This window comes from Mytilus californianus, unplaced genomic scaffold, assembly GCF_021869535.1.
Source record: "Mytilus californianus isolate M0D057914Y unplaced genomic scaffold, xbMytCali1.0.p SCAF_9, whole genome shotgun sequence".
Lineage (NCBI taxonomy): Eukaryota > Metazoa > Mollusca > Bivalvia > Mytilida > Mytilidae > Mytilus > Mytilus californianus.
The window spans coordinates 89,582,986-89,606,244 of record NW_026262745.1 but is presented as its reverse complement, the minus strand read 5'-3'; the positions used below and the strand labels follow the sequence as shown (position 1 = coordinate 89,606,244).

The 23,259-nt window shown below is 32.2% G+C and overlaps 2 long non-coding RNA genes across 2 annotated transcripts in view; both read left to right on the top strand.

Moving 5' to 3' along the window:
- Window positions 1-23,259, top strand: part of LOC127716037 (uncharacterized) — a 95,479-nt gene that overhangs the window by 54,226 nt on the left and 17,994 nt on the right. The gene's annotated exons all lie outside the window — the stretch shown is intronic.
- On the top strand, window positions 6,675-7,409 carry LOC127716062 (uncharacterized). Its single transcript, XR_007988742.1, has 3 exons — window positions 6,675-6,689; window positions 7,018-7,041; window positions 7,391-7,409. It is a non-coding gene; the product is annotated as an uncharacterized LOC127716062 (long non-coding RNA).

Genomic DNA, 23,259 nt, shown 5'->3' with positions numbered 1-23,259 from the left:
GTCAGAAAGCCTTTGTCTGAATAATTAAAAAAAATACTTTTCCGCATACAACATTCTGTGTATACCAAACATGCCCAAAACTTAAGCTTAGTAGCATACATTTAACATTATTAACCAATGATGACTTATTTCCTGATTCACACTCATCATACATGGCATTATATACAGCACTCAGAATACAATTTCTCGTCTGTAATAGACAAGTCCAATATCTTATTATTCTTACTATACGAGATATCAATACAGGACATCTTCCCAACTCGGAATAACCATTGGGTTACTGTCTAATTGTCGTATGTTGCTGATATTTACTTATTTCTGCATTAAAAGTCAAGCAAAGTTAAACCTTTAACTTGAAACGGTTCGTTAAATATAACAAATGGTCGCCCAATTTTCGACAAAACAAAATCATACCATCTGCCATTAAAATCACCAGCCCAGTAGTCAGCACATCTGTTTAGACATGAATTAGCATTGCTATGGTCATAATTATAAATTTACTGTTTACGAAACTTTGAATTTTTGAAATACTAAGGCTTTTCTACCTCAGGAGTAGATTACCTAAGCTGTATTTGGCAAAACTTTTAGGAATTTTTGGTCCTCAATGCTCTTCAACTTCGTACTTTTTATGATTCGAGCGTCACTGATGAGTCTTTTGAAGACGAAACGCGCGTCTGGCGCAAATACAAAATTTAAATCCTGGTATCTATGATGAGTTTATCTATATTTTTTTCTGTTTTAAAGGAACTGTGCAACAAAAAAGCAAAAAAAAAAAACATATTTGAGTTAAGTGGACATGATTGGCTATCATTTCGTATTTGTATGCATGTTCGTTTATTCCTTATAATTTGGTCTCTTGTGGGGAGTTGTATAATTGACAATCATACCACAAGATAAAGAGTTAAATTAAAACATTTGGTATTCAATACTTAAACCTTAGACAAAGTCATTTCTACATCCAACAACTAAATAGATATCATAAACAACAAGAGAGGAGAATATTTGTCCCGACAGCTTGTGACTTAAAATTATTTCCCAAGAACAGTTATTTAGTTTATTTCTTTGCTCAACTTCAAACAATATCAAAGACTCTTTTTTGCACAAAATATAATTCAGTTTGGAAAAATTTGAAATCTACACAATTTGAAAGAACATTCAAATTGTTTTTTGAGAATCCTTTGTTTTAGTTTTATTATGTCATGACCTTGGTGAAGAGAGTTCAAAGAGAAAGTAAATGCTAATAAGAAAACAGCTGGCTTTACTTTCCCTTTCCAAAAATGGTATCCATCAAATAATAAACAATACAAATGACATTTATTGAACCCAACAAGAATCACATTATCAATAGCAGAAGATGAAGAAAAACACTAAATATTCAACTGTGAAATTCCAGGTTTGCAAAAAAAAAATCGATTGAATGTATACTTCAAAGTAGAAAAAATATAACAATAATCTAATCATCTGCTCATTTAGGTTGTTTTTTGCCTGTACTAAGTCAGGAATATGACAGTTGTTATCAATTCGTTATGCACGCACTGCATTACCCAGGACCATTGGACCATTGATGGAAATGAATGCCTGTTTTGTTATCTACCACAAAAATACACGTTCAAAAATAATGTGTGATTCAATCCTTCCTAGTAAAACAACACTATCGAAATTGATGTTTTACTATTGTTTATAGCTACGATTTCAATCTACACACAATTGCTAAATGTATCTTTGCCAGAAAATAACAAACGGTTTAAATAAGTAACAACTCACCCTTCTAACTCTACAAATAACTGATATCGTTATAAGTAGTAATATATAAAGCAACATACACGTATTATCAGCTATATATAAACAGACATGAGATATGATACGCATAGGGCAATCTAATATATTTATCATAAATACACGTATCAAAATTAAACAAACACGTTGTGAATTATGTAGGTAATTTTAATTCAATTTTTCAAATTTTAAATTACAGTCATTCAAATTTGAACATGTGCATTAGAAAAAATAAATAGAATTGTTTGTTTGAAATAATGTTTCATTCTGAGATTACTTTGTGATAGTTTTCGACAAAAAAAAATCGTAACTTCGTGTTTAACATTTCCGACATCCTTTAATTAATTAGAAATATATGTACCAGCTGGTTATGATCATCTGAGGGAAACAGCAAATGATGGCCCAATCTGCTTTGAAGTCCTGTGATATATGCATGGGTGGACCAGGGCATAACTATTGTGAACAATGCGACCAATGGATGTGTGAAAATTGTAAAACTTTACATTTACGGTCAAACACATGTAGAAATCATTCCTTCCTGAATGTAGAGCAGACGTCGAAGAAAGAGACCAGGTATTTCTCTTAAATTTATAAGATTCATCCGGTAAAATAAAAGTAAAGGTCCTTTATACTTCAACTAGTTGTGTTTTTTTCTTAAATATTGTAACACATTTATATTTTGTGCAATGTCAATTTCATCGTTTAACACGTTCTCAACAATCAGGTGTTCATTAAGGGATGAAAATAAGTTTGACATTTGTGTTACAATTTAAAAAGCCATCAATGTATCAATTTAAGTTGTAGTAAAAAAACAATATTAGTTCAATGTCATAAAGATATAAACTTTTTTTTGTATTCGGCACAAAAGTGGGAAAGAGCACGGTAAAACCTCGCCCTTACCCAGTTTCTCAGCTCCATACATGTACAACAAAGTTTATATTTTTCTGACATTGACCTAGTATTGTATATATATTTATGTTTATGGTTTTGGGATATTCACAATAAGCTTTGAACAACATTTTGAACGTAAAAAAAAATGCATAATTGATGAAATAGCTACACTGATGTTGGGATCGTATATTGAGCGTCATTTTCAGTTGTTTGCATTTATCTTATAAGTTAAACTACATGACATTCAATCATCTGCAATTTGAGACAAAGTAAGAATCTTTGTTAATGCTTTCAGTTTCTGCTCCACTAGTGATATCTGTCATAATATAACCGAGAAGTAACTAAAATAAATAACATGCGTGAATGCTTAACTAAATACAATATTCAAATTAAGAAGGAATACATGTTTCATTATAATCTTTTCCTTTTTTTTTCAAATGGTATTATCTGTTCGCCATCGACTGATTTATTAGGACTGTGACGTCCAATTCGTATATTATTTCCATTTTCGGAAAACATAAAATATACGATTTGTGAACTACATTTTGTACGTGTAGTCAAAACAGGTATTTATGTTGTAAAATGTAACATTCCTTAACTAACCAGAAAAATAAATGTTTATCTATTATTATCAATATTTTACGAATTTTTTTTTGAACTTGCTGACTGATAATCTTTTTTCCCGGCACAGTAGAGTGATACGAAATAAAGGGCACATGTGCCGTTGTCAATGAAATTAACAACCGTCGTGATAGGTAAAATAGCGAAAAATAGTTTATTATTGTTCATCTCAACTTTATTGCTTTCCCAAATTCGACATACCGGCTCATGTAAGAAAATCAATCTTGTTGAGATGACCAACAATAGCCTATGATTATCATACTCAATGGATTTGTAATGTATAAACAACTATGATAACATTAACTGTACCAACTAACCTGCACCAGATGACCATTTAGACAAATCTTTAATGAAATTCTTGACCTACATATGTTATATGATTACTTTGAGCACAACACGTGAACTGGAATATTTCACACCAAGTTCACTTGAATGCTAAAGGTCGGATATTCAGGCGTTTGAAACTTTTAAGAAAATAAAAACAAAGATGCAAACATGGTTATTCTAGAGTAAATAATCCCCCCCCCCCCCCCCCCCCATTAAAACATCGTGTTTGAACCTTTAGCATACATATATATCACTATAATAAGGACTGGGATATATTTTGAAACTGATGATGAACTTGAGACTGTTCACAATTAAGGAGCTGTAGTATAATTGCCAATCCGACAATTTGTAAACATATACACTATCGTTTTCACATTTCATATCGTGTACTTTTTTGTGAACTTACTTACAATCAATATTAGTTATGTAGATGTTTTATGTTGGGATGAATATTTTATCTCGGTTAAATTAACTGTATTTTCTGAACAGTTATAGCTAGTCAAGAACTACGTAAAAGCAATCAGAATTGATTCTAAAACATGTAATATATGTCTTTGTTTATGTTTCAAACATTTGGTATATTACTAGGATGATATGAGTATGCTTGTTTTTTTGTGTACCGAATTTGCTTCATCAAAATGCATATGCATGCGCAACATGTCTTTTGTACTTTGTTTCGATTAATATATAGTATTTTGTATTTTTGTCTTATTTTAACCAAAATTCAATTTAAAAATGTTGATACTCAAATGCAGTTTAATGATTCAAAATTTCAAACAATCCAATTGTTTATTACACGTTAAAGACTGTAGACAATATGACACTCAATAAAAGATGGTTTTTTTGAAAGTATTTAAACATATATCACTATTGTTAATCTTTTTTTTATAAAGTAGTACATTAGTTCACGAAATTCTTTGGATAATTCTATATTGGAACCAGTAAAGCTTTGTGCTTCTATATAAGAAAAGAAGATGTGGTATGATTGCCAATGAGACAACTCTCAACAAGAGACCAAATGACATAGAAATTAACAACTATAGGTCATCGTACGGTTCTAGTATATTTTTAACATAAATGGGTTTTTTTTTCGCAGGTAATACCAGTCATACTAAGTTGGTTTTCCAATTTTTCTTTTGCATTTGTAACATTTTTTCAGTCAAAACATTATACATGTCCTTCGAAACTCTTTAATTTCAAAGAAGATGCTTATATTGAACGATAGCATTGCTTAATATCTTTTCTCCCTCAAATCGAAATTGATAGCTTTTGACCACTATGTAAGCGGGTGTTTGATTAATTTTTCAAAATGTTTATGTGTATTTATCGTTTTGTTTTCTATATGTCCAGTTTCATCAATTTACATTTTCATATCTCTGATTTCAGAAAACAGTCAGCAAAACTGTTCAGATACCAATGTGACCATTGTTGGTAAGAATAACGTTTCATCTCGGTTGAATATGAAAAGATGTTTGATTATGCCAAGGCGTTATAAGAAACCAACCCTTCGAAGAATACAAGGAAGGACTGGGCTATATAATCACAAGAGAAAAATATTTTTAAACGTAAAGAAAACCCGTACAACATACATTTACTAAAACAAAGGGTAAGACATAACAAATGGCATAACCAGACAAATCATCAATGAAAACCACGAATAACAAGTTCAGACTGATTACAGAAACGAAAATGAAGAAACAATGACAGGGATAGCACGTTCTTACAACAGCAGAAAATGAAGATAATTACTATAGATAACTCACTCATAATCGTGTTTCTAATCAAATGTTATAAATACATGAAAAAGAAAGGAGAGAATATGATTTGAAGATTATATTCAACCCAAATCAAATTTAAATCTAACCTGAGATAATGGCTGATGAAATTAATCTATAATTCGAACCAGCAGCTCTGCTGAAATAGATTCGATTAAAGGAGTAGGTTCGGTAAGGGCCGATTTTGGCCTCAAATTTTAGGTTCATCTGATGAAAGATTTTGAACACTTTTTAAACAGATAAGTGTCTACTTCAGTCGATTCAATTTGTTTATGTGAAAGATTTGAAGTGATTTAGTCATAAAAGACGCTCAAAATCAAGCTTCAATATGAAAAATCTATCAAATATGCCATGATATGTCACTTTTCAGATGGTTTTTGTCAAAAATGAAAGTGGCCGCATCCGTGTTTACTCTCAACCTTTATATATGTTATGAATTATCATCAATTACAACTTTCATTAAAATACCGGTAAGAATAAACACAGATGCGGCCACTTCCATTTTTAAAAGACGGAAACCGTCTAAAATTTAACTCAAATGCTAACATTGTGACGATTTCAGTAATTTAGCAGGACTTAATGATGCTGATATCCGATATGTGTGCATTGTATTGTCAAAAACAGCCCATATTTATGTAGCAGAGGAAATCTACTTTCCAATAAATAGCTCAAAGTTTACATTTTAACAATTTTGTAAAACTGCTATGTTTTGGGGCCAAAAAGGGGTCTTACCGGACCTACTCCTTTTAGATTTCTAACTCGAATAAGAATACCTTTAAAACAGATACTCTCCTATTGTTTTTCAGGGAAGAAAGACTTTCTGAGTAAGTATCAGTAAATATCTACGACAACCTATTGGATAAAATCATTTTTCAATTATGACCATGAAAATATAAAAAATGTGTTTCATACGTGTTTTTAATCCTTGACATTACTAAGTCTCTATTGTTTTTCTTTGATGCTTTGTCATGCTTTCTAGATGTTCTATTTTAGCAAGATAATATGTGGCATATCTGAAAATGAACAAAACTAAGAATCTGGTCTTACTGACGACCATCTGTTGAATAATTAAGGAAAGATGATGTTTTGAGGGGGAAAACTTGTACACATTTTATTGATCAAATATGGACTAATGATCAACCAGTGAAACTGCGTAGTATTACAATTTTAAGTGTATTCGGGAAAAGTAAAGTAAGTTAAATATCAAATAAATATAACCAATTCTTAAGTAATTACTGTTAAATCTGGTTCAATTGTCATTTTATTTTGCATTTTGTTTTATAGAAACAACCCTACAAGGTGAGTTTACATTCCTGCCACTTTAGGGCTATATCATGGCGGCCAGTTTTTATTGATGGAGGATGCCGGAGTACCCGGAGAATGCCACCGACCTACGATAGGAAAACTTACCATCCTAGTTAATAACGATTGGAGTCGAGTGCACCCGCACAGGCGGGTTCGAACTCACAACCTCAGAGAAAGTAAGATGACAACCCATGCTCATGCACAGTACTACTAAGATAATCGCATTCCTAATTATTCATCCAAAAAAAATACCTTTGAAACATGTACGTTTATTCCACGAACATTTTGATCATATTTATCATGTTTATGTTGTATTTTACAGTTGGCCAATACATGGACGATTTTTGTAAGTTTTTATGTTTTTCCATACAATGTACCATAGTTGGATATTAAACCAATAAAACACACAATAGAATTCAGCAATAATTTGAATTGTATGTCAAGCAACCTTGACCACTGAATTCAAAAAATGATCAGACAAAAGTAAAAGCTTATAACTTATACTATTCGGTTCTGATCATTTTATTATAGACAAAGATTAAGACGGAATCTTGAAAATGAGTCAAACACTTTTCATCTAACTTTTGAAAATTTTAAAAGGTTGATCACGGATGAAGATGATATTGTTTCAATATATATTGATAAAATATTTTATCTCAATTTATCTTTTTAACAATGTTGCATGTATATTTTAGCATGTGCAAAAACTGTCGGTGAGTGTGTTTTATGTTTATATCATCTTTTCTTTCCATAGCCAGAAATTCGTAGTACTTTTGCTAATTAATATTCATAATATGTAAATGAGAATTGTACCACGTGATAATAGTTTGAACTGGACTGGCTTGATGTCATTAAAATCTTTAATACACGGATATTATAAGTTGCCCGTCACAGAGTCCTTGTTTATAATCACTCTGATATTTCCGTAAAGTTGTCAGGCGGTCAAAATCAAAACAATAATCGCGAATTTAGTGAATTTTTCGTGTTTTCGTGAGTTTATGCTTCTTGAAATAGGGGCATTTAACTTTACGTGGGAACCTAGAGTTCAACGACTACACATACAAGGTTTGGACTTGCTTATTCTTTGGATATTCAAGTTTCAAGTTTCATCCCCGCAACCTGTTTTCGCTTGACCTTGTTAGCCAATTTTCAACACGAAGTTTGCAAATTTGACGTTTCAGCCATTTTAGCCTGTATTCTATAATGCAATGTTAAAAGCCTCTCGCTTCGATTTTTAAGATAGCCCAGGAACGTTGATTTTTGCAACGACAGTCATTATGTTTCGTTTAAATGGTGTATATTGTTGTGTCTATTTATTTTCTGTCCCCGCAACCTGTCTATCACTTAAATTAAAGTTAAAACAGACATTTTTTTTTAAATTCCCTAGCATTTCAATATAATTTTCGTGACCCGTATCCGATTTCTTTAGTTTAATATTCAAATAAGCAAAGTGGCGTTGATTTCTGGATATGCTTATGATTTATATTTGTTGTTGGTTTTGATTTGTTTTTCTCTCCTTTTGTTTTGCTAATTTTTTTTCATGGACGTTCCAATATATTCGTACGGAATGTCTTATGCTATTGCTAAAATTATTTCAAAGTTATCACAGAAATAAGAAGATGTGATATGCTTGCCAATGTAACAACAACTCTCCATTTAAGTCACAATTTGTAAAAGTAAACCATTATAGGTCTAAGTGCGTCCTTCAAAGGTAAAAGTAAACAATCGGCGGTTAAAGTATACATTGTAGACTTCAACACGGATGCTTGACTCACAGCGATAGAAAGCGAAAAAGGGCCCAAATTGACTAGTGTAAAACAATTAAAACAGGACAACTAACGTCTTATCTATATCAAAAACAAGAAAGAAGAAACATGTATGAACCGCATCAACAAACGACAAATATAGACAATATGTTCATATTTCTCTTATAGTCAACACTATGACTCGTTGTATCTAATCAAATAATCTCCGAATGATTGATCTAGTTTTTACATCTACAAGTATGACGTCAAATGTCTTGTTTCGGTGTCAAACTTTAACATGGGACATTTGAAAACATTTTGTACTAAGAATATTATACGATTTGACAAAGAGAAGATATTCAGGTGAAAAGTGTGAGTGTTTTGTATATCAATAAAGAAATCAAATATGTCCGCTGCCATGGCCAGAATGTACATCTTATAACCTCTGAAAGCCATAACACATGACACAACGAATAACCCATGGAGATGTCGTAATATCGTCTCATGATGATGAAAAAGCCAATCAAATTATCGCAGATTTTCGTATCACTATTTATCATATAACACTTCGTGCGGTAGGTGATACTAGAAATGTCTCTTCTTCATTCAAGAAAAATATAACAGACTGCAACCATAAGAGAAATGAAAAAATCAGGATGCACTGACGATACAATACACACTTACTTCGCGTAATATCATTCAATCATTGTGCACAGGGCGAATAATTTACATTATATGTATACACGTTATATGAACACCCCATGTAAGTGAAACCAAACAAACGCACTATTATTGAATGAAATGCGGTCATAAATTTTCTATGTAGATTTGAGTTTTATTCAGTCGGTATGTATAGATCAGTTAGTCAGTTAATATGACCATGTTAAGAAAACAAAGTATACATGTACTTCATAAGAACAGCAAACACATACCAGATGGTCTTTATGGAAAATACATTATGAATTGATGAAATGGACTTTACAATTTTATTTTCATAAAACAGATTATAGACCACTGTATATACCAACTTCATATCTACACGTTTGATTGGTTGTCGACAAAATACAGGGACAATTATTGAACATGATGACATTTAAGCTATTTGTTTAATCAATAACAAAAAAAAAGAAGAGAAGTAAAATATCAAACCAGACAATGCAAAATAAGCATTTCATTTTAACAAGTTATATGTATTACAGCAATACAACACCAAGCAGGAACTGTCGTTGTCTATGAATATATATATATGCTGGTAAATGGCGATATGTGTTTTTGCTTTTGCTACATTATCTGAATATATCACAAGGAAAACGGATTATAAAGATTATCAACAAAATATCAAATATTAGTATGTATGTATGTATGTCCTACTATGTAACCATATCTTTCAGATTTCTCAGGTGGTTTTTTCTCAAAGAAGAGAAGTAACAGAAAAAGAAATTAACAAAGCAAATATACATAACAATTCAGTGAATTATCTATTTTGACTATGTTGAAAATGGTGATCAATTTGATGGTATTTGAATTTTTATTGTGTTATATATATATTTGTACAAAGTTTACAAAATCGTTATAATCATGTAGTAAAGTGACATTTGCCAGTCTCAATCGGTCATATATTTTTTTTCCCTTGGGAGACATTTTAAACATTTGAAATGGTCAAATTGACATAATATATAATACCAGTGTACTAAGCTTTCGGTAACTGTGATTATTCCTTTTTCCAAGCGTTGTGACTATTGTTCTTATCTTATTGTTCTTTTGTGTCTCGTATCGATTTTTTGATTAAATCCAATTGTTATTTATTATTACAGTTTGTTCTTATGTTGTGCTGTCAAACAACTGTTCTAGGTTAAATATGTTTAAATCTGTCACATAAAGTCAATATAAGTTAGATATATTTATTTTCCTGTAACTATAGAATAGTTTTTAAACCAAAGGTTTTATTACAGTCAAATTGTATTGTGCTTGTGTAAATTCTTTGTATCTAAGCAATTAAATGTTCTTTTTTCTTTTATACATGTATTCTCTATATCCACTTTGTGGGCCCTTACTTGGTTCTGGTTTTTATTCATTCTTTAAACATAAAAATAAGAAGATGTGGTATGATTGCTGTGAGCCAACTCTCGGCAAGAGACCAAATGACACATCAACTAAGAACTAACTATCATCGTACGGCCTGCAACAATGAGTAAAACCCATCTCGCAAAGCCAACTGTAAGTTATGTGTCTGTCTCAAGTCAGGATCCTATAGAACAGTGGTTGTCGTTTGTTCATGTCTGTCATATATTTTGTTTTCGTTTGTTTTCTTATTAACTAGGAAGTTAGTTTTCTCTTGAAAATGTTTTTTTTCAGTTTTCGTGTTGGAGTATTTCATAGCCGATCATACGATATGTTTTTTTTCCTCATTGTAGAAAGGCCGTACTGTGTCCTATATAACTACGTATAATAATGTCATTGTAACTGGCGGGAAATTGTCTTGTTCGTAATCATATCACATCCCCTCATGTTTGTAACAATGAAAATATATAAATTGGCTCTTACGTATGTTGCTATAGATGAGTTTTTAATAACACAATTTGTCCCTCTTTCTCAATAATGAGTCAGCTTCACACCTCCTACCATGGGGTCCTCTGCCCTGAACCTACTGGGGGCTTTCATACCCATTGCCGAGGTTCGGGGCGTACACTCAGAAATTACCTAACTACGCCACAGTAAATTAAATTCCACTTGCAACACTTTTTAATGTTGTTCCAACGAGGACGAGAGATTGAACAAAGTGCACTTGGAACGAGTGAATGTATGTAGTTTCCGGTAGATGTCGACGTCATGTTTGACTTTGTTGTTTAGCTGAGTGTAAACGGTTATAAATGTTTGCTCTTACATTTAACATTTTACCTGCGTGTTGACAAAAATTGACATCCACCGTCTTGTAGGTCTCTCTTTAATGGGTGAAACACGGTCTATCAGTTCCAACACCTTGTCCCTTGGAAAACGATAGCGTTTGAATATCTCGGCATCTGTATACATATCTAGTGAGTTTGTACGGTCTCTAAATATTCCTTGTGTACGAAGTGGCGTCTCAATATAAACACTTGTAACGCAGCAACCATTTGTACTGATTAAGATTATAACACAATGTTGACTGCTGTATATTTGACATTTCTACCTATGATGTCTGTTTGTTTTGTTCACGCATTGTTGTCAAATTCAATTATATTGACATCGATGCGTGAACAAAACAGACAGACATAATAGGCAAAATGTCAAATATACAGCAGTCAACATCGTGCTACAACCCTTATCACTATAACTACAAACAAATATGTAACAAAGAAGCACAAAATGACATATATACCAAGCATATTATCATGTTTGAGCTTATGATTTTGCCATTTGATTAGGGACTTTCCGTTTCCTAATTATACACTAAGATCTGAAAGTACTCGCAGTTACTGACCGCTAGTTCAAAGCCAATAACAACTAATAAAAACAAATCATGTATCTAAGACTAAATTATCAATATAACACAGCCAACATCCAATGGATTAAGTGTAAACACGTCGTAAACAGTCAGAGAAAAAACATAACCTTTTGCAATGCCAAGATACAGGTATCGACAGATTGTAGATCCATGAAAGTAAAATTGTGCACATGTATATAACAATAATATTTAGTTTGCTTTTAATTTACTAACAACAAAATCAATATCAATACCAATAAAAGCAATACTCAAAGATCTAACTACAGTGTTGAATTGGTAACCTTTTAGAATAAGTTTATTTAAAGGATCGATCAGTTCATCAGGATCGTTTTTAATTTCTGGGCACGGTAACCATTTGATTCTTTCGTATGCATTCTAACATTTTGTCGTCTATTTAACAACATATGCGTGTTCATCATAGTTCACACTGTGTCCATTTAACAAATACATAATATGACGATGTGTTTTTATTTTCTATCTTTTGTAGATTTTTTCTTTTTTTGGTTTCTTTTCCACCAAAGATGTATATTCTGGTCAACTGTTAATAACGTTACGTAAAGTTATAAAAATATAATAAATATATAATGAGTTATCCAAAAAAATGATAAACACGTTGCTATAAATATTATGTCTTTGAATTAACATATTACATCAATACAAATATACCAAAAAAAAAAAAAAAGAAAAAACATCTTTAAACGTAATGAAATATGCATTTGAAGAAAGATTTGTTTTCCATTAAGTGTAAAGAAAATGAGAAGGAATTAACAATTTATCTCATCTTAAACTTTTGATGTGTTTACTGTTCATTGAAAAATTCAATGGGTTCGACTGGTTTTTTTTTTTTTATTGAGTTAATGAAAATAAAATGAGGAAAATCTATAAATACGACCGTAAATGTATGTGACAAACCCGTTGCAAACATTCATGATAACTATTTGGATTACTAAAATAAAAAAAAAAATAGATATATGTAAATAGTTTTATAAATATAAGTGCAAGAGTGGTACAATAATACCATATATGACTTTTATAGACATTTACCTTTATATTTCATTTGTAAAATAACATATTTCTGAACGTAGTCTACTGAAAATGATTTGCACACGATAACTTCAGCATAGTTTAAAAAAGCAGTGCAAATGCATTTTTACTTTGCTTTTGTGCTTTGTATCGGCTCCATATAGTTTGTATTTGGTTTCGCCTTAAACAATACAGTTGGAACCTTTAATGTTACAATCACGACCAGGTCGATACCTATGCTTGATAACCATTCATTCAATTCAAATTAGTAAAATTTGAAATCATTTTAAATTTATAAATTGATAAATTTATCACCTTCATGCAGAGCTCTGATTCCTAGTCCGGTTTGAGCTTTTTACTTTTGAAACTTGTATATGCTCTTGCATCTGGTGTAATCAAAATGGTACTGTTAAGGTATTTGCATCACTATAAAAAATGAAGTTTTTTGCACCCGTGTTATCGTAATAATTTAGATAAAACTTTTGAAATAGTATTTAGGACAGTTCAGTTCTGTTAAACTTGCTTGCTGGTTAAACATGATAAACTCTGCCTCAGTATATATTAGTTATGTCGCCACCAGTACTTTTTTGGATAATAAACCGAAATCACAATCCCTTACACATTAAATTTGAATAAGATCGTAATAGCATATGGTTGACAAAAATAAGACAATACATGTTGGACAAGTTATAAATAATTCAAAACCATTGGTGATTTTTTATCACTTTGGAATTAAAATTGAAGAATAAAAAATAATACTGTAACCAAAATTAAGCTTGAAAAAAAAACAGTGTACACCTCAATTGATTGGAAACGGTATTCAAATATACATAAATACACATAATAACAAAATGTAAATAAAACACAGTCATGGTACGATAAATCGTTTTTAAAAATCGATTTCACAATACCTTTTAGTAGAAACGAACGTAGATTTTCCGGTGTAATCCCCGTCGATGAAACCCAGTCAACAATAAGTGTACAACAAAATTGCAGGTAAATAATATTGAATAACACTATTTTTCTCATAAACATGTGTTTAATCTATTTCAAATTTATATGTGATATTCTTTCATCAATTGAACGAAACTGCATAGGCAGTTCAAGCTTGATATTGACATTTAAACTGTTTGCCGTTCCGTAGTTAATGTCTTTCATTGACCTATAGGACGAAAAATGTCGTGTCAATGCAAATCTCTTTTTCGTCTGTCGGTTCAATAGGGCATTGAACAAGCTAGGGTTGGAAAAGAGATAGAACTGATGCACGTAGTAATGTTGTTTCCGTGCAATATCTTGATAAACATTCAATCCATACTTTTCAAATTGTAATATCTTGTTTGAATCACATACTGAAACTAAATACTGAAACAGACGACGATTGGCCACTAGCTTTAAATAGTTACGTACATAAATTTGTGTATCATGTGTGTTTTTACCAAACATGTATTCCTTTCAAGTGATTTTTAGACCTAGATATTTGAATCAGAAATCAATAAAAAAAACTTATAACAAAAAATATTTGCATACTACCTAACACAATAAATAATCTGTGAAGTCATATTTCATTAGTACATATCATTTCATTGAGGTGTCATTTAAATCATTCTTGATCGGTCAACCAACATACAAATAAATCATCACATATGCAATAGAAACTGTTTTAAAATGGAAAGAAACAAGAATAGTGGGTAAATAGTTTTTGTTTCAATTAAATATCAACTGATTTTTAACTATAACTTAAAAGGTAAAATAACAAAAATATCGAACTCCGAGGAAAATTCAAAACGGAAAGTCCCTTATCAAATGGCAAAATTAAAAGCTCAAACACATCAAACGAATGGATAACAACTGTCATATTCCTGATTTGGTACAGTTATTTTCTTATATATAAAATGGTGGATTAAACCTAGTTTTATAGCTAGCTAAACCTCTCACTTATATGACAGTAGCAAAAAAATCCATTATATTGACAACGATTGGATTTGATTTTTGGTGTTTTAACGTCACTTTTAGGCACCGCTTTTGGGCTATTTCGTGGCGGCCAGTTTTTATTGGTGGAGGAAGCCGGAGTACCCGGAGAAAACCACCGACCTTCAATAGGAAAACTGAAAATCCTAGTCAATTAAGATTGGAGTCGAGTGAACCTGCACGAGCGGGGTTCGAACTCACAACATCAGTGTTGACTGACTAGTGATTACAGTAGTAACTACTTAGACCACTTGGCCACCGAGGCCCCTATTGACAACGATGTGTAAACAAAACAAACAGACACAATAGGTAAAAATGTCAAAAATAGGGGTACGGCAATCAACATTGTGTCATTATCTTAATCAATGTAATACAAACAAGTATAAAAACAAAGAAACACAAAAAGGCATATAGACAAAGCAAATTAGCAAAAATGAAAGACAAGAATACATTTTTTTTACCATAGCACAATAACACAATGACGGGATGTATAAGTACTGAGCCATGTCAAATTGATAACACGTTATAAAGATGATAAACAACGTCAGTACCTAGAATCTATACTTCAAGACCATTGTGTATTATTTGTGAAGTTGATACGGAATTAATAGAAACAAACTAGGTTGTGGGGAACTCCACGTAAACATATTCAATTCTTTTCATATTTTTCAAGTCGGGGCATTTTATATCCTTCTATGCGGTATGGTTTTTTTCTTATTGTTGAAGGCCGTAAGTTTGCCTATCATTGCTTTCATTCATTTCAATTCACTTCATTTGAACTATGGTGGATAGTTGTATCATCGGCAATCATACCACATCTCTTTATTTATATATCATTTTAAATAAATCAAATTAAACAGCGATAGTTTGCTTTTATGAATTTAGATATGTCAGATATAAAAGAGAAACTCTACACAAAAATGTCAGTCAAAATGGATGATCTTTTTTTCCCTATTGTTAATTTTCCTTTTTTGGACTGTGATCTTCCCTTGGTCCTACCTTACAGTATTGATTTATCCAAACTTGTTTACCATAACCGTGTCTGTAATGACGTTTTAGATTTCAATAAACGTACATTATAATCTATTTGTTAATGATGATTATTAAGTCGAGAATTTCGTAATCACAAGTTACTTAGAACCTTTACTAAATTTTTCATAAATTGAACAATTTGTTTGAATGTTTGGGTGTACCTGTATAATGTTTTACTTACATGATTGCACATCCTAATTTATATGGCGATGTTGTTTATCGGTCGTGAACATTTAGAAACGTTTTTAAGCATTTGTACACATAACATTTATATTTCGAGGTAATTCTATATATCCAAATTAGGTCCTCAGGGGGAAGGGGCGAGAGGTGTGGGGGGATATACATATTACAAATACAATCTTTACAACTAACAGTATCTTACATGACATTAATGTAAGGCCTACTACACCTAAAATGTTGATATAGAGTGATACAGGCTATATTCCAATGTTTGTGACATGTTATCTATTTCTTGCACAAAGATATACATCTCGTATCACACTGCACAGAATTCAGGCCAAAACAAGTTACATCAATCATAAATGGTCGTAAAGGGATAATACACAGAATATGTCAGTGCATGTTCAATGTAAAACAAAATGAGCATGAAAAGAAAAGAAAATCATCACATTTCACAAAATATCTGCCAACTTCTCTGCAAAAGTAAAGTAGCCTCGGTCTCGTGGTAGTGTGTTAGCCTCAAGTTTTGAACTAGCACGAGGAAATCCGATTCAGCGTGTCGGTCTAGTACAAAGCATGCTTAATATTCATATTACATTAACATGTTCTCGTCCTGAATATGTCGATGGACGTTACACACCCATCCACCATCATCACATCATCACATTGGCAAGTATGGACTTCTGTGGCAAGTTCTTCTACTTCTTGTGGGGGGGGGTTAGGAAGGATAGGTGGAGAGGTGGAGAATTGTTTTCTCGGTAAATCTGAATGGTATCATGTTCATATTTTATGTATAACCGTATCATTAATTCCTGATAGTTGTCAAGTTGCAAGTATCAAACTCAAATTCAGGCCAAAACAAGTTATATCAATAATAAATGGTCGTAAAGGGATAATACACAGACTATGTCAGTGCATGTTCAATGTAAAACAAAATGAGAATGAAAAGAAAAGAAAATCATCACATTTAACAAAATATCTGCCAACTTCTCTGCAAAAATAAAACCGCCTTGGTCTCGTGGTAGTGAGTTAGCCTCAAGTGTCGGAGGTCGTGGGTTCGAAACCTGGCTGGATCAAAACAAAGACTTTAATTAATAATGTTGCTTCTCCGCTTAGCACGCGGCATATGAGGAGTAAGAGCAAAGGCTGACCATCTCGGAGCCAGAATAAAGATGTCCAGGTAGGGTGACATGTCTTCCTGTGGACTATTACCTTTTGAACTAGCACGTGGAAATCCGATTCAGCGTGTCGGTCTAGTACAAAACATGCTTAATATTCATATTACATTACCATGTTCTCGTCCTGAATATGCTTTAATTTGCCGCTGGACGTTACACACCCATCCACCATCATCACCATCATCATCTCTGCACAAGTTTACTTAAGCAAAGTTTCTAGGGCCGCGAAAGGTTTGATGAGGAAAAATAGAATATAGTTTTGTATTGCGTGGTACATGTAAATAGAGACCAGTGATACAAAAATGATTAATATGTGATTGATCAATCATTGTTTAATGTCAGCATTAAAGAGTTATCTTGCAATAAGGGGTAGATCAGTTCATTTCAAATAGATAAAATGCAACACGAGTAAAGATAATTTTGAAAGAAGTGCTGTATTGATATGAAACTAGTAGTTTACTAGTGTCAGTTAAGTCTGAAAAGAAGTGGCAAACTAAATATGCTATATATCGTTATATGGCTGTTTAAAACGTGGACACTGCGTTATAGATCTTACATTATATCTGTGACTTAAAACCATTAACCCTTCTTTTAATAAAATAAATTGATACTAAATGTATAAAGAAACCTTATTCATAATTTCGCGTTCACAACTCGTTTTTAACTACTAGTACAGGAAATTAACCTACTTTATTCGAGCAGTACCGCCCAAACTTTTTATTTTGTTGAAGGTCGTAAAAGAATGAGAAATTACACATACCGTATACATTAAGTATTTTTGCATTGAACATTATCAAAATGATATGAGTACAGATTCCTTTCAAAGATTTGATATAATTTCCATTTCTTTCATGCTTTAAACAAGCAACTTGAATTTGCAATTTTTCCCCATACATTTTCCATTTAATTAACGTTGTCAGTCATCATCAGATGTCATGGTTTTCCATTTCTAACAAAATTTTTTAAGAAATAATTTGTTTATGCCATGCTCTATGCTCATTTTAACATGGGTAGGCATTATATTTGTCAATATTTTTATACCGAGCGTTAGGGAGGTTTAAAATGCTGACAGATATAATGCCTACCCATGATAAAATGAGCATAGAGCATGGCATGATAGAAATATTTCGATTCTTATAGGAAAATTTAGAACTTTTGTACTTCGAAGCGGGCCTATAATACACGTTCGAAAGGATGCCATTTTGGTTTGATGAGGTTGAAACGTATTAGAAAATTTTCTGTTTCACGAATAAAAATCAAAAGATACATGTAAACTTACTTTTAGAAAGATTTTATTCAATTTCCTAGCGAACAACACCAACATAAATGTTCATTTTGATCTCCGGCCTTGTACAAAATACAACTGACGTCGCAATTTCAATTGTGACGTCAATCACGTGAAGCCCATGTTTTATTGGAATTAGAACATGGCTTTGTTTCCAAAGCGAAAGAAGAACATCATATAAGAATGTAATATTTAGTTTGTTAGAGACTTATTTGACTTACAATCAATGTTTAAAAGATATTCGCCATGTAAAATCTGTTTGTATAACTAACCATGCTGCAATTTGGTCATGTTAACAAAACGTGGCAGATTAACATTTTATTTTACAGGGCCAATAACTCGTCCTAAACTATCAAAGGTCATATAAATTATACATAGTCTTAATTATATTCGAGTCATCTCTAACAACCAACATGGCTGTCATGACTACAAATAGGAATGAAGGATTTTCAGGTAAATGTCCAATATCTTAAAAATGATAATACAAAAAATTCTGAATGACAAAAATAATCATAATGTCAAAATTTATTTTAATCATCACAATGATATAAGACGATTTTTTTTTAATAATCTAGTAATTTTGTCTATTATCTTGAAAACTATAAGATAGATAGTAACTGAAAACAGCTGACATGATCAGCAATAGAAGATGTGTAACAGATAACAATATGATTGAAAAAATCAACTCATTTATATTAAAAATGTAAAATGACGATTTGTGACCAGATTTTACATTTTTGCTTTTTATCTTGAAAATTATTACAGAATAGACAAAAATTGTTAATATTAAATAATAGTCAAAATAATAAGCAATGCAAGATCCACAAACATGAATACCGACATAAGACCTGCTGCCCTTAAACGACGTTTTAACCTATTAATATGCTTTGTCTGTTATCAAGAAAACATTAATAGATGGACAGAAACTGTAGAGAGCAAACATGATCAGCAATGCAAGAGTTACAAAAGTACGATAATAAATGAAACCACTTATAGGAGTTATTGCCTAAAAGACGATTTTTTAACTAATTTTAGCTTTTCTTTCTATTAACTTGAAAATATAATAGATGCAAATGTAGAGCAAAATCGTCACTGCAAAAATGATCACCAATAAAAGTTATATGATTGAAATACATATAACAACTGACTTTTTGATTTGAGTTAATGCCCTTATAATCACAATTTTTATTTTTTTTTTAAACAAATTGTAAGCTCTCAAACCAATGAACAAATTTTATCATATCTGAAATTGTTCATGAATGAAACTCCGTGTGTTAAGTTTTTAGTTCTGAAAAGGAGAACAAATGTTCAAATGAGGTGGATTTACGCAACTGTGACCTTCGACAAGTAAAAACCAAACTGTATCCTCAGCTATAAAAGGCTCCGACATGACAAAATGAAAAACAATTCAAACGAGAAAATCAAAGGCCTGAACAATGGTAAAATAGTAAAGTAAAAACGAATATGATAGTTAGAAAGAAACCAACAACAATCACTGAATTCCAAGTTCCTGACTTAAGACAAGCACATAACGTGGCGGAGTTAGAGATGTTACGATCCATCCCCTAACCTGGGACAGTAATGTAAAAGCGCAACATTACAACAAACGGTAAAAATGATTAGGAAATGCCTTAACTAATTAGATCAGCACTAAGCACAACCAAAACCAATACCGGGTCTGGACCTGCGTCGCTGCATGCAATTGATTGAGTTAACATGTATACTGGAGCATAACAGATCATTCCCAGACCAAATATTAAAATCATTCACTTCAATTGGAGCCAAAAAAAAGCTTTACGACAATTTCCTTGAATACAACGAATGCAGTAATATTTCAAACTATTGGCATAAAGGGAGTGGCTACACGACAGATGTAAAAGTTGCTTACAACTCAAATAATCAAGATGCAGACCAAATATTAAATCATTGCCTTTCATAGAATCCGAGAAAACTTGGAGGAAAATTTTACTTGTAAGTGTTGCCAAATTTCAAACTATAGCTAGGCAAACAGAAAGTGGCTACACGGCAAATGCAAACATTGCTTACTCTCTAAAACTCACCATTATCAAGCTGCAGACCAAATATTAAATTATTCCCTTTCTTAAAAGCCGAGAATATTTGACGAAAGTTTTTTTTCGGACGAACGAACTGACTAAAAGACTGCCGGATGGACAGAGTCGAGAGGTTACTAGACCTGCTTCCGCCTTCGACGACGCAGGTTAAAACAACTAACATAAAGACAAAACAAAAATTACTGACCTAAGATTACTTGCAGTTTCTGAAATCTAGTTCAAAGCCTTTTATAAATAATAAATAATAATTTATTCCAGGACTTACCTTTCAGTTCTCCCTTCCAGTAAATTACTTCAGCTCTCCCTTCCAACAGTAAAATTCAAGCCAAACAGGCGTACGTTCAGTAACGTGAAGCGTGTATAAGTTTTCAGACACGTCTAATATAAATAGGGACCATAAATCCGACATCTCGTGTAAGTAAAAGAACAAATATAACAACTGTTTGAAGGGGTCGAACGTTGCCTATAAAAAGGCAAAATTGCTGCTCCTAACCAACACACCATGTTGTTTTCTCCAGTGATAGTCTAGGCTTCATATCCCATCGTTTTGGCAGACCCGCTTTGTTTTTTGAATATGCATGGAATATTTGCACTGAATTTTTACGCAAACAAAAGTCAATTCATCGTAAAAAATTCCTATAGATTTTTTAAACATCTCTGTATATATTGTGCATGACTGGCAAAATAGTCATTGTGTTATGTTCCTCAATTGTTCGCCTCATTTTATCTTCATGCTGAAATGAGGAAACTAGTATTTGTTAGGCATGTCATTTAACTTTCCGCATCTTAATTGTCAGTCAAAGTGACAAACAATCGGTGTTAAACAATTATTTTATAAATAACTGGAACACTGAATAAAAGCACCTACGCCTTATTTTCAACCTGGGTTTTTAGTATTCGTATTATCATTTTAACAAGTCATGATAATTATAAGGTGCACTGTTTTCTCTGCCTTCAAAGTCTTTCTGTTTGAATCCGTCCTGGTTTTCTAATCACAACCGGAAACTACTTGTAGATATATTTGTTTTGACAATGGTTAAATTTAGTAGTGTCAATCCCTATGTAATGATGAAGTTCAGATTTGATAATGACTGTGTATATGGCAAATCCTAAAATACACTGTATACATATATTGTGGTGCGCCTGGCAGCGGCGGAACATACAGGAAAAAAAGTAGTATTACATTTTCCCGGCTTTAGGCTAGTCTTTTGTGTACCAAAGGCAGGTGAAGGAAGTCAACTTAGGAGCACTGTGATTGGATGTATGGGTACAATATTTTTTTTTTATTTATTTATGAATAACTGTAGTGTGTATATTTACAATATAAATTTTAAAATCGATCAAAATATTTTCTTGAGATTTATTTGAAAAGACTTCCACATTTTCATAAATTTGATGTAAAGTGACAGTGGGTATGGATATCATGAACAAGCTCCGTTGGAAGATGGCCATGATACTATTTTACTTCAATTTCTTTAACAGAATAATAAAGTACTAATACCACACATAACTGTTTTGTCCAAGTTTTTATAAAAAAGTGGAAATTTTAGAAAATGTTAGTATTGTCGCCTATGGAAGAATAAATACTACCGTTTACCCTACAGATAAGGTAACAGGTAACAGTTACTATTGGTATATATCGGTATCGGATTCGACTCAGAACTTGTAAATTATTGGTAATATCAATTACGTGGAAAACTAAAGGGCCTGGAATTGTGTAATTTTTAATCAACACCATTGTCCTATATTAGTTATATATAAAATTGTTTCTTTGATTCGTCGTTTTTACGTCATGTTGCATGGCTAACAAATTGGACCGCGTCATTTAAGTAGTATAGATAGTCTTAATAGTGTTTTTACAAGAGAAATCGCGGTGAAAAAAATTATCTTGAAGTGTACCATTAGAAACAGGACCATATGTTTTCCCTTCGTAAACTTTCATTTGAAGTATGTAGCCGGTAACGGCCTCGACCAATATCCAAAATTTTATTCCGAATCTAAAATTGAGAATGGAAATGGGGAATGTGTCAAAGAGACAAAAACTCGACCATAGAGCAGACAACAGCCGAAGTCCACCAATGGGTCTTCAATGCAGCGAGAAACTCCCGCACCCGGAGACGTCCTTCAAATATGTATACTAGTTCAGTGATAATGGACGTCATACTAAATTCCAAATTATACACAAGAAACTAAAATTAAAAATGATACAAGTCTAACAAATGCCAGAGGCTCCTGACTTGCGACAGGCGCAAAAATATGGCGGGGTTAAACATGTTTTTTGAGATCTCAACCCTCCCCTATACCTCTAGCCAATGTAGAAAAAACAAACGTACGACAGTACGCACAGTAAAACTCAGTTTAAGAGAAATCCGAGTCCGATGTCAGAATAGAAACCAAAAGAAAATAAACAAAATGACAATAATACATAAATAACAACAGACTACTAGCAGTTACTGACATGCCAGCTCCAGACCTCAATAACACTGATTGAAAGATTATGTCTTCATCATATGAATATCAGGCACAATCCCTCCTGTTAGGGGTTTAGTATTATACCATCATAAAATATATGAGAAAACATGACCCGTGTCATGCCA